Source organism: Harpia harpyja, chromosome 1 (assembly GCF_026419915.1).
Source record: "Harpia harpyja isolate bHarHar1 chromosome 1, bHarHar1 primary haplotype, whole genome shotgun sequence".
Taxonomy (NCBI): Eukaryota; Metazoa; Chordata; class Aves; order Accipitriformes; family Accipitridae; genus Harpia; species Harpia harpyja.
In genome coordinates, this window is record NC_068940.1 from 61208546 (window position 1) to 61222038 (window position 13493).

Sequence of the window (13493 nt, forward strand, 5' to 3'; positions counted from 1 at the left end):
ATCAAATTTTATGGATGCCTGACAAAAATGGGTGTATGTAGCAACAAAACATCAGGTTTCATATCCTGAACGCTGGTTTCATATCCCAGGAGAGAATCCGTTCTTGCTGTTCCTCAAGTTTCCAAAGCTTTGGAATCAACTTTCAAAATTTAAGTCCAAGTTTCCTTAAGCAGACAATATCCCATTGCATTAAGTGTAATTCTGACACCGCACTCCATGAACAAACAGTTTGGGGCTTCCCTGTAAACATAAAGGATCCTTTAACACATTCTGTAGGAAATCAGGTTTGCTCTCACAGCCTCCCCCTACTCTTGTGAAGTAACTTTGTGCTGTTCAAGTCATCTTCTTCAGTCTCAAATGTCACCAACTTTCAGTGGAAGTGGGGATACTTGTAAAGGGCGTTGCAGTTGCATATTGGATAAGAATGCAAGCTACTACATCCATGTAAGAAACCATTTCTAATAGTCTTGCCATGATTAATGGTAAGATACACAAACTTTTCCCCCAAATATTGTCAGCATTAACTTCACTACGGGACACTCTATTCACAGTCCTGTTCATCATAGAAGTTCATGAGCAAAAACTGGCACACAGTAAGATTGATCCCAGTTATAATAAGGTCCTTCATGAGTTTTCTGCAGACAAAAAGAACGTCATTACAATTAGACACTAGTGAGGAACGCTTTCAGCTTCAGCAAATCCTTGTCACTCTGACTCTGGGGGCATGAATAAGAGGCACCTTCTGCTATCAGTCTGTGTTTATGTGGCTTTTGTTAGTCAAATTACCCTTACGTAATGAAACCCAAGAGAATGATTTCAAAGACAACTCATTTGTGATAACATTCTTCTGATAGCCAGCTCAAATTGCTTTTCCAAAAAAAAAAAAAAAAATAGAATCAACCATAATCTTTAGAAATTAACAAAATAATAATCAGAAGCAGACCTGATTGTATAAATGCCATCTTCAGTTTACACACAGAAAAAGACCTGTTCCTACAGGCTGGAAAGACAAACATCTGCTGAACTGAAAGAAAACCCTGCCTTCTGATCTACAGTACATTCCTTACCCTTCTGTGGAAAACCACCATAATTACTAGTAGGAAATTCATGAATAAGTTTGAGAAACAGATGTTCACTGTGCAATGAACTATATTTCTACTCAAGAATTGCTACACAGATATAGGTGTGCATCTGCTATCTCACTATAATGTACGAACTCAATAAATCTGATGTTCTGGGGACGTATCAGAGCTAGACAGCGCGTGCAGACCAGCTAAGCAGTGAGCGCATAAAAGGTCTGTCAGATGCCCCGTGACAGTATCCGTCTGCCTCCTAGGGTGTAACGAAACTGCAAAGCAAATGCACAGGATATTTAACACCGCCCAAAAGTATCCAGAGCAGACTGCATGTGGTTACGTAGCATAATGCACGTGTGCAGTAGTTTTAGTCAGCTGGGTGGACAGCTGCCTCCACAGTTTGCGTAGCAGACCCTTTGATGCTGCAGTCAAATAGTGGGTTGGTGGGAGGGGTACAGCACACACAGGAAGTAACCCAGGAGCTCACCATGTCTTTTCACAAGAGTCAGCAGGTATGATTCATTCCACAGTCTGACACATTGGAGTCTAAGGCTCCGCATATACCGCATGTGTGAACCACTGAGGAAAAGACAAACCTAGAAAGTCAGCTCCAGCAGTAATCCTCAAAACACAACTGGAAACAGAGTAACTGGTAGCCTGTGACCCAATGGATTTGTATTAGGCTGGACAGTTATCTTCTGTCACTGCTTTTGTATAGAAAAATGCAAGTGACAACATCCAGAGAAGAAAAAACATGTGTTTGCAAGGAGCAATCACTGAAACACAGAGCATTGCTACACTGGCATTTTGCATCAGAAGAAATTACAAGCAATTTCCCAAGTAATTGTTTTGCCTTCCTCATGTTTCCTGAAATATCCTTCTTCCTTTGAATAAAAAAAAATTTAAAACATTGAAATAAACAAGTAATTTTGTATTATTTAGAAGCATGAAAATGCAACAATGATAAGTTCAGTGGCCTCGGCAGGATGGTGAATGGCTTGTTTCAACTCACCTTAAGTTAAATAAGCTTTTGACCACATTAGCCAAATGTAAGTGAAATCATATATAGTTTATATTTTCACTTCACCGTCATAAATTCTTTCATGCCTATTACAGGAAGGGAAGTTCTGTGCCCAAAACATTAGCAAACTTTGGCTTACTGGAGGATTTTCAGTGAAACAAAAGCCTAAGCAATTCATCAGCACCAAGTTCTTTGAATTACCCTTGTCTCCACCTCCTGCTACTGAAAACTTCTAAAGGGTGTGCTCTCCTCTCATGTGCAAACACCTTCCCCATTCTTGGGTTCTGAACTTTGGGAACTGAGTCAGAAAATATAAGCAGTAAAAAGCCTTAATGTGGCTAAAATTTTGATGTCAGAGTCTTTGGTGATGAGGTCATTAGAAGTCTTGGTCATGGGTCTTTTTTCATTCAAGTCAACTACCTCACCTAGCACTAACCTTTTATAGAAATCAGGCACACAGATGCTCATGGAAGTCACTGGAGATGGATAGCCAGGATAAACCACCTTCAAAAGCTGCCTGTCAAATATTTCCTCAGGAAAGGGTGCACTGCCTTTCTGACATGCCTTCCTTCCCCGACTAATGACAGAAATGAGCTAAAAGATGAGCTTAGGCAGTCATTGTGGTTTCAGACAGCTAAGATGCGGTGAGATGACTCTTTCCACTGAATAAATTGAGAGCTGAACGAGGGTAAATTTCAGATGTGGGAGAGAAAGAAAGGCTGCTATATTCTCTTTTAACAACTAGCCATCTTCGAACTGGTGTTTCCCAAAGTAAGCTTTCCTTTTGGCGGACTACTTCTTGGGATGCTAGTGTGAATTAATTTTGGGGGGAAACCACAGGATCACTGAATTTGTTGCAAATGAGATCCAAAGACAGCAAATGAAGTCTTCTGGAATTAAGCCCTTCCAAATCACTGGTGCCTTTTATAAAAAACAACCTCAGTTATAACATGTCAGCCACAAATCTAACAATTTTTAATTTGCATCTTTAAAAATAGGTACCTGAAATGAACCACCTAAATTTGCATTTGAGGCAACTAACACATACTATCAGTTTAGTATTGATGCATCCAAGGACGCATTCCCCTTTGTTTTACACAGACAAAATCTTTTTCTTTGAAACCACAATTATCACATTTCTGGGTCCTTGAACAAGGTCATTCTTCCAAATGATGCTAGCAGATTGCTTTGTGCAGATCTGAATGTCAGAGCTCCACGCTTACTCTTTACTTAATGCTCACTGCAGAGATCAGGGAGAAGTTCAACAGATAATTTCAAAATATTTCATTGTAACCTTAGGTCTCCCCCATCTGTTACCATTAAAATATCCACAGGCAGAAAATCTGCAATTATCTCATTCTTTCCAGTTCCTAAAATCAATTACTTTCCAGAGCAGCTTTTAGGAACCCACAGGTCAGTTAGGCAAGTGCAGATCAGAGTCCACATGCAGTGTGAAGTTCAGGCAGGAATATGTCCTGCCTGGTCTTCAGAAATGCCCAGTAAGCAAAGGCAGGAGAAGTTGTTCCCATTCTGCTTCCTTTCAGACCACCTTCAGCCATCAGCACTTCCCAAGACCCAGACGAAGACTACCTCTCACTTATATCCATCCCATCAGCTACGGCAAGAGACAGGTACAGATCAATGGCAAATTCCCATATGACCTCAACGCTCTTTGCTGGGTTTGGCAAACTTCTGCATACTCTAATGGAGCCCTAAGTTTCTCTAGATCCCTAAGGCAGCTGCATGCTCTTGAAGTCATCATCACTGACCCCACTTAGAGACAGGCCAGCTGATATTAGCCAAAGATTTTGTGCTATATATAAATCTGGATTTATAAAGCATTTTCTCATGAACGATACATTTTACACAGCTTCTAACTTAATTTTTTCTGTGATCAGAGGTAACTCATCGATAAATCATTTCAGATTTTGTTTTATTCTAAATTGGCATAAATGGCAAATACTCAGATTTCTGGTTAAAAACTTCAACTATTTCCTTTCTATTTAAAGGCTTATACACTTCCTTGGTAGATTTTGGATACTCAGGCACTGAGGCTTTTAGGCATGTTTAAGATGTGGATCCTCACTTTTCTGCCTCTAATTTCCATTCAGGACAACATACTTACCAGGAATATCACAGAACTAATTGATTGACATTATTTACGCAGCTGATTTGCTGGTCTAAAAATCAGAAAAAATGAGCTGAGTCAGTACTAAAATTTTACTTATCATCATATTAAAGCTCTGCTATGCACTTTTTGTAGCCTGAAGAAATCACTCTAAAAGTTCAGGAGTTCACCACACTTCTCTGGTAATACTAGCATGTGCATTTGTTAGCTCAGACACTTGATATGCCTTTTCTCAATACACAATTTACTCTTTCAACAAATATTGTTAAAAACAAGCTGTTGTTCTGCTAAAGCCCACAAAGTTTGCATTAAACTGCAAAATCATTTCCCTCTTGGCAGCTGCAAGTTGGCCAGTTGGCCACTTCTACAAAACAAGCCCATTCTTGCTACACTTAATTATTTTGAGGGAAGCATTCCCAAAGTCAGTAGTAACCATTACCTTGTCTTTCGCTAAAGGCTGGAAAACCAAGGCCATTGCCAACTTTTAGCTACACATGATGAAGGTGTTGAGCTAGATATTTGCCATGCCAGGAATTTTTAACAACCTGAGCACTATCAGGAGAACCATAGTCTTTGCAGAGAAATGGCAAGAAGAGGCAATTACAAAATTAAAGCTGGAGGTTGCCAAGCCACAAATTGCAACAAAAAATAGTTCAGATAGGGTCCCAGTCATGTTTTTTTGGAATGCAAATGATTTGGAATAGTTCTCCACACAGTGGTCTTTATTGATATCCTGGTAGTTTGGACTTTGCACTGCAGACTGCTTCCTTGTCTACTTTAATTACCAGCCTGGCTAATAGATCCAGGTGTACCATGGCTAATCACTACTAGCCTTTCAAACCTATATGTTTGCTAATATGCACAGGGACTGGACTTACCCAAAACCACAATCTGACCACTGTAGCACTGATGGTTAAAGTAAGTTTAGGTAAAAGCAAATTTCTGAGCCATGCTCATTTCTCCAAGACTACATGTCCTATTTAGAGATGAACTCAAAAAGGCTATGCAAGCATCCCAAGAAGTCTATCCTAAAAGTACATCATGCACTTTTGCTTGGTGGAATCTTACCTCCTTGTTTTAATTGCAATAACTCACCTGTCCTTAGCTGAGCCATAAAAAAGGAGTAAGAACACCTGCTCCTACTGGTACAAATTACCAATTGCAAATGTTGTGGAAAAACCTCAAGAATCCATGAAATACATATTCAGCAACCTGATGGGTCAAAAGTGCAATTAGCCAAATTTGGAGAGCATGATTGGGAAATAATGTCTTGGGGGAAAAGAAACTTTTGAAATCGATGGCTTGTTCATTGTACTACAAAACAGATTAGCAGGTAGAAATGAAGCAATGCGAAGTTTGCACTAAAAATTGTGAAAAGAAAGTTGCGTGCAGCTGACAAAATGGTAAATTGCAGGAAGCACTTTTCATTCATGGCTGTTCATGAAAGAAGAAGAAAAAAAATCACCTGAGATTTCCTGCACACACTCAGTGGAATACAAAGAAAGCACTTCAAAAACATCTGTTTGAAATAACCCAAGGTTGGAAAGAGAAGCAGCACTAAAAATGTCTTTGAATAGTGATAATGAGAAAAACATGCAACAAAGAACAACAGGAAACTTGTAAAGATCATTTAATAAAATCAACTTCTTAGGCATTTTATTATCATGTTTACAAGAGCATATGTCTCCCATCTCCATTCCCTGCAAGCACTGTTGGATTCCACATGCCATGCAGGAGTGTCATCGGGTTGCAGATATCTGCGGACCAATTAGCTTTGCTCTCCTGCTGTAGAGGCACTGAACACCTCAGCTGTACTCACTACTGCAATACCCAAATACCCTCCTGCCTCAGGCTCTGACTGAAGGAAGTATTAGCTCCCAAATGATCCTTTTGCAGATAAATGTTTTCATATTTTTCTTGGTGAATTTCCATCCCTCAAATATTGCTAAACAGGCACAATAAATATGGATTAGCTTAAAGTCTTGGCACCAGTACTATCTTGTTTCTGCCTATCCTTCCCTTTCCTTCTTATTTTCCTCCCTCACCCTCGGTTTCAGCTCCACCATGACCAGTTGAAATTTCACTAGCAGCATCTCAGTGATTTGCTTTGCTTGACCTTCCTGAGGCCTATTTATGCATTATGTCAATAAGATTGCACAACATCAATAATGCAAAATGGGACAAACAGATACTGAAGCTGTCCAAAGCTGTTTTATTTTGCCATCCACTTCCTTAGATGATATAGCACTTAGATGGCCACAACACGGATACCGAGAGGTGCACTCTAGCTAAAAAGCTTCTGAGGATCTTCTGTCCAGTAAGGAAGAGCGAAAGCTTCACAAATACTGTGTCAAATGGCAACAGTGTGGTAGCATCAGAGGAAAGGAAAAGGAAAGGGAAGGGATGTGTACTGGGACAGCCAGTTGTTTCAAAACAATCATGCTGAGCATTACAGTGAATAAGAAATTTGTGCAAGGTACTGAATTATCAAAGATCATTTTAATCTTCATCTGACAGACCAAAACTTTTGAAGGCATATCCAGCCTGCCTTTTCCCAGTTTTGTCCAATTTATGCTACTAGTGGTCATCATTCCAACCTTCCCTGCCACACCACATGCTAAGCACAGTGACTCATAAACACCTCAAATCAGAGGTGGCAATGGCAGATCTGAACAGGACCCATGCTCTTATGGTTTTTCAGTAAGGTTTGGATGAGCATCTGGAATGATGTTTACAAATTCTGCCCCAGTGTAAAACACAAAGGTAGGGCTCAAGCTATATAGAGTCTGTCTGTATTTGTTTTACACAATAAACTCCTCCAACTAAATGTGAACACTGAAAATCTCTCATCTCCATTTTTGGCAAACCAGAACAGAAGACACCGTAATTAAGTCACCACTTACCTCAGTGAGGGTAAAATAGTTTAGTCAAGCACTGGTTAAATGCAGCGATACTGATATGAATCACTGCAAGTGAAGAATTATTCTAAGATGCAAAGAAAAGAACTTAAGAAAAGTTAAAGCTTAAGTTTTAAGAACTTAAAAATGCATTTTGAACCTGGAATGGAAGCGGGGGAAACACACATCATTATCACATGGCTTTATGCCTACAAAGACATTTTTGCAACAAGTTAGCATGAGCTGGGTTCTAGGCTGTAGCAGTCCTGTCAGGAGAAGATGCTGGTCTCTGACCTGAACAGGAAGGCTTTGTAGGTTTGAGGTATGAAAACCCTTAGGTTTCCCAGCAGACTTCACTCATCCCTCAAAAATCCTTAACTTTAACAGTAGAGTAATATTCTTGTATGCAATTAACTGGATCTAAAAGGATCCAAAATAAACATTCATGTTTGATTTCCCCTTGAGACAGCAATTCTGACTAACTAGTGAATTCACAGAATAATCGAACGCCTTTTGAGGGAAGAATAACAATAAAGCAAAAAAAATGATTAGTTTTAGCCTAAATGATATCCTTTAAACACAGTTGCTGAGGAAAATGAGGCTGATTCAAACTGTCTGTCCATCTCTAGAGACCAATGAAACTACCAGCCAATTTCAAATGATGTCAAAGAGTTTTCTAAAACATTGTTTGTACACATTGCATGACAATAAATAGCCAGTGTACATGACTCAACCTCCACTGAGGAAATCACAGCAGTGTAACCTCTCCACTATTATTAGACAACAAAGAATCTAAAGAGAGCCTCAGCTCCAACACAGAAGAAACCAGGCTTCAAAAGTGCCACACTTGCAACATTAAAAAGCTCACTGAGAGTACAGTATAGTCAGCCTCTCCATCCCTCTCTACAACTACGTAAAACCAGACTACCCAGCTGAACTCAGACTCAACCATTTGAAAAAAAGAAAAAGAAGGAACAGTAGATAACTTTCTCCCACATTTGGAAATTTGCTTTGAAAAGCTGCCTCTAAAATTGCCATTGACAAGGAGAAAGGCTGGAAAAACTCAGAAAATGCCAACAAAAGTTCTGCTGTCAGAAAAATTGCCTACAAAATTCATATTCATGGATTAAAACTGAAGTGGGGGGGGAATCTGGTTTTGAACATTGTATTGTTTTGACTTAGGATTTACACAGGTCTACTCATAGTGGATGCTCTGGAAGTACACCAAAAATATTCAATTTCATATGGTATTCCTCAACTTCAACCAACACTAAATGAACAATACAAGCTCCTGTGGTTTCTTTCCTATGTAAACATTGCTCCTTTTTCAAATTATAGAAGTACGAATTTACATTTGCAATGTTTTCCTGTCTTCGACACTTCTACAAATGCATAAGGAGACACACACAGGAATTCAAACACTGAAGTAGAGAGAGCACTATCTACGTAATCATTTACATTAAATAACTGTTGAGGAGAAAAAAAGGAAAAAAGTGAATAAAAATAAAGTAACAAACTTTAGCAAATTTAAACAAACTCGTAATACTTCTCTACTCTTTGCAGTGTTGAACCACTTGTGTAAAATAAAAAACGTGATAATGTTTTAGGAGATAACTAGTTAAGAAAAAGCTCTTCTTTGTAAATAATTAGCCTTACACTGTTGTCAGCATCAGGAAAGTGTGAAAAGTGAGGTCCTGGGAAAACTTTACATCAGGTTCAAAAGAAGAGGGCTAAAGAGGCCTCTCTCAAGTGCTGCTGGGAAGGAAGAGGCTAAAACTGTACTTGTGCTCTTCCCAGAACAATATGAAAAGGGGCAGCAAATCTACATGCGGAAGCCCAGAATTAATTGATAAATTTACAAGCTAGATGCAAATCCCAATTTCTTTACTTACAAAAGCACTCTGGAAAGAGTTTTCTCCCCTAGCTTTAGCATCCCTTTGCATGAGCTCTTTCATAACTGGTTCTTACACACAGAAAAGTCCATCTACAATATTTTACTTCAATTTACCAAAGGCCCTTGTGGGACTGCTGAATTTGTATAGGGTATAGGCTGACACTGATATGTAAGCACTTGTGACACTTGCAACACAGCTTGCTTGGGATTCAGGCTCACTATCAGTGTTGTCCCATTGACTTACAGATTACAGTCAGGATAAATTTTTCCCTGAATATAAAACATAAATTTTCAAGGGACAAAGTGTTGGGTTCTGCTCAGCAAAACTAGGACTTTATTTTCCAAAACCGGGGTGCAACCCTTGTCTTTATTTCACCATGTTAAGTTAGTGTAACCTGATCATCTTTAGTGAAAAACTCCCCTTTTTCCTGCCAGGAGTGCAACGGTACTGAAAATCACAATATAGAGGCTCCTGTGTAGGTACTAGCACAGGCAGATTACATAACTCATCTCAGCCTAGCAGCTACAGGCTAAGAAAATCACCAGCTGCTAATAAATATTTAAGTTAATAATTTGCAGTCCAGTAGGGAGCAGCATGAAGCATGCTAAGGTAGTGTTTCAAATTCCGAATTCTGAACAAAACCTATGTGAAATTACATTCTAGGATGCTTTCTTTTGTATTTTTGTGCCACTGTAGGCCCTACTGCAATACTGATTTTTTCATCAGGGCCTGCTTCCTTTCTATGCATCACTGGGCAGGGAATATGTTTTGAACATCATTTACATCTTGCTGCATTGATTGTATAGAGTTTGAATGCATTGGTAACGTAAAGAAAATGAAGAAAGAGGGGAAACATTTGATGGTGATACTCGCAGAAAGTCTGCTTGCTCACTGCCCTGATTAACAATACAGGATAGCATTCTCCAGTGCCAGATGGGTTCAGCTGTACCCAGACTCTGCTGAGCCCTCAGAGCACACCATCTGCTTCCTCAAAGGTGGCTTGGTAAAAGCAATGTTAGAGGTCATTTTTGAAATGCACACGTTCTGTGAAGAAGCACAGGTTTTTAAACAGAAGTCAGAGGTATTGATTCAGGGAATGCCACAGACAAAACAGGCAGAGGTGGAAGCTGCAGGGTAGCTGCCTCTTCTGGGAGTTGAGACAATGTAAAATTACTTCAGAGAGGTTCAATGTAGCTGAAGGGACACTGCAGAAGGGAAAGAAGCATGAAGATACATACATATTCTGTATGTTAAACCTAGGAGGGGATAGGCAGCAATCTGGCAAATCTTTAAGCATAAAGCTTTATACCTTGATGTAAAGATGGAATTTTAAAACACTGCACTGCCTAAAGAAGTACAAATCCCTCTTTTCTCCTATTGATTCCTTACAAGTGCATTTTCTTCAGCTTGAGGATAAGTGAGATTCCCGCTGGTCTCTTCCACTACTTGTTGCCACTTGAATCAATAGCCTCAAGGCAGTGCATCTGGACTGGGATCTTGTAATTTTTCTTCTCAGCCTTCACTTCTTCTTTAGTTCCTCTCCCACTGTATCATCTGCTTTATACCATCACAAAGCAGAAATTATCAAAAGTCCAATAGTTCATACACCCTGTCTGGATCCTACAGCATACGCTTAAGAAGTACGAGCCAAATATGAGGCCAGGAGGCCTTGAATGGAGAGAAACGTGAAAACCAGAGTGTGTGCACCATCCTGTGGGAGCTTCATGGCGCTGTCACCATTTCAGTGTCCCAGCACATTCTCCCAGTAGATCAAAATGCCTCAGGACAGGGCCAAACATTTTTTCCACATGTTGAGTGTTCTTGTGCCTAAGGAGAGAGCTACAACATAGCCTGATGACTGGCTGTGTGACTCAAGTCAGCAGTGCCTCAACAGAACTGTACTTGGGTCTACAGGCCAAAAAAGTCCTGACACTATCTACAAAGAGAAGACAAAGGCAAAGGTGGGCATGAGCAGCCACCTGGACTCAATTTTTCACCGCTGCCAATGTCAACCATATGAATCTGTGGCCCACAGCCATGAAATATTTTTGCTGGGTTGGTATTTTGAATCATTGTCTTCCACCTTTGGCAATTGGCAAGGTGGACGTTTCACTTCTCCAAATTCTGTATCCAAACCTATGTATACCAGACACCTAGGAATAGCAGGACAGAGCAATGCACGGAACTGAGAAAATATCAGGTTGGAAAAGAAAGACAAAAATACCACTGAAAGATTGGCCATGAGGAGGGAAAAAAAAGGGCATTAAGACAAGAAGCTTCTGATACAGCTGTGGAACTTGTGGGTGATCTTTTCTCCAGCTTTTCTAGGGCTTGTGGGTTGTTTGTTTTCCCCTTCTTATTTCCAGGAAATAAACTGTCATGAGAATGAAAGTCTGCATTGATTAATGTTTGCTGTATTAACTTTGTAGTGTTGCTCTGTCTTATGAATATAAAAGCTGAAGAGATAACAATAATACGTAATGTGATTGATTTTATAATTATTGTGGCAATAAAAAGAGTTGATATATTTTCCCATCATCTTTACAAAGGAAGTGTAATAATCTCTCAAACGCTTTTTCTTCAATAATCACTGAATGTACAATAAGAAGTGGAAACATCACTATACACTTAAGTCTAGACTTAGGGAAGTTTGCACAGTTTGGAAATTTCCAAATCATAGTATTCGTCCATTGTTAACATTCACGGATCAATTTCTGTATGCTGCAAAGTGCCTGGATTTTATTCAGTTGTCCTGGTTTCGGCTGGGATAGAGTTAATTTTCTTTCTAGTAGCTGGTATAGTGCTATGTCTTGGATTCAGTATGAGAAGAATGTTGGTAACACACTGATGTTTTCAGTTGTTGCTAAGTAGTGTTTAGACTAAGTCAAGGATTTTTTAGCTTCTTGTGCCCAGCCAGTGAGAAGACTGGAGGGGCACAAGAAGTTGGGAGGGGACACAGCCAGGACAGCTGACCCAAACTGGCCAAAGGGGTATTCCATACCATGTGACATCATGCCCAGTATATAAAATGGGGGGGAGTTGGCCTGGTAGGGATCGCTGCTTGGAAACTAACTGGGCACCGGTTGGTGAGCGGTGAGCAATTGTGAGTGGTGAGCAAGTGCATCACTTGTTTTGTATATTCCAAACATTTTATTATTATTATCATTATTAATTTCTTCCTTTCTGTTCTATTAAACTGTTCTTATCTCAACCCATGAGTTTTACTTTTTTTTTCCCCCAATTCTTTCCCCCATTGCACTGGGGGGGGGGGAGTGGGGAAGTGAGCGAGAGGCTGCATAGTGCTTAGTTACCGGCTAGGGTTAAACCACGACATTTAGCTACCTTAAAAAGATACAGTATAGGCTGATATCCCAGCAAGAACAGGATAGGCAGCATTTCCATCTACCAGCACACTGTTTTTATGTTTCCTGGTTAAACAGTCTGAGCAAGGAAAGGTTCTATGTGCTACAATCAGTCTAAAAAGAAAATGTTCAATTTCAAACCTGAGAGCTTTTTATCCAGGCCAAAAAAGAATTCCCTGCAGTTGTCAAGTAGGCATCACATGCACAACCAACCCAATTGTTTCAAAGATGCAAAGTTATCTATAGTATTGGGGTGTGTGGAAAGCCACATAGTTGGGAAAGGGCACTTAAGGAAGCCAACAATGGGGGACACAGCAGAGTGTTCTAGTTATCAGACACACCAGATATAAGTACAACTAAGTTAGTAACAATTCACAGTATGATACTTCCTAGTGAAAATTCAGTAAGTAGCCTAGCTGCATCATTGATTAACTTAACATAGAATCCTACTGCCACGTACAATGAACGTGTTTAAAGAAGATAGCCAGAGTTAGATAACACAAATCATCTGACCTGCAGCTTTTTCCTCACCTTGAGCACTGTGATACTTACTACCTCAATTTAGCTGGCTACCATTAGGAAACCCTGGCTTACTTTACACCTACTTTACCATGTTAAAATGCCTCCACAGACCATTACAGCGCGCTCATTAGCACTGTAGCACTTCTAATGAAGGCAGAACCCAGGTGTTCTCCAAACTCTGAGGGCCACTAGATACTTCCACTTTTCCACTGATCTGAAAGACAGATGGCAATCCTGCCCTAAATGAGGTTACGTACAGCTTTTTCAAAACACCAGGAATACACTGATTTCTGAAGGCTAGAAACGATCATTAGAGGCCTGCATAAGGTGCATCCTCCACTTCAGTGCTGCCAAGATCACTGCTATACGGAAAGCATGTTCAGAGACCTTGCCACCTCTCCTGGTTGCAGGTGTCCCCTACCTCGTTCTGACAACAGGCTTGATCTTTCAGGAGTCTTCCTTCATATCACACCACACAAACCATAGATCTTATTCAACCATTAATAAAGGAGGTGTGAGGTGGTACAGGGGAGTATATGCATTTTACAGAAAACACTCATCAACCAAAACAGCTCAGTGGATAGAAAAGAGT

General features: G+C 40.0%; 1 protein-coding gene across 9 annotated transcripts in view; it reads right to left on the bottom strand.

The window, feature by feature from the left end:
• PDE1C (phosphodiesterase 1C) overlaps positions 1-13493 on the bottom strand; it is a 334278-nt gene that overhangs the window by 95831 nt on the left and 224954 nt on the right. Inside the window, exon 1 of one of the 9 annotated variants that reach the window (XM_052796786.1) lies at positions 4223-4251. The exons of the other annotated variants lie outside the window; for them this stretch is intronic. The gene's annotated coding sequence lies outside the window, so the exon portion shown is untranslated. Of the gene's footprint in view, positions 1-4222; positions 4252-13493 lie in introns of those variants that run through there. 9 annotated transcript variants of the gene reach the window in all.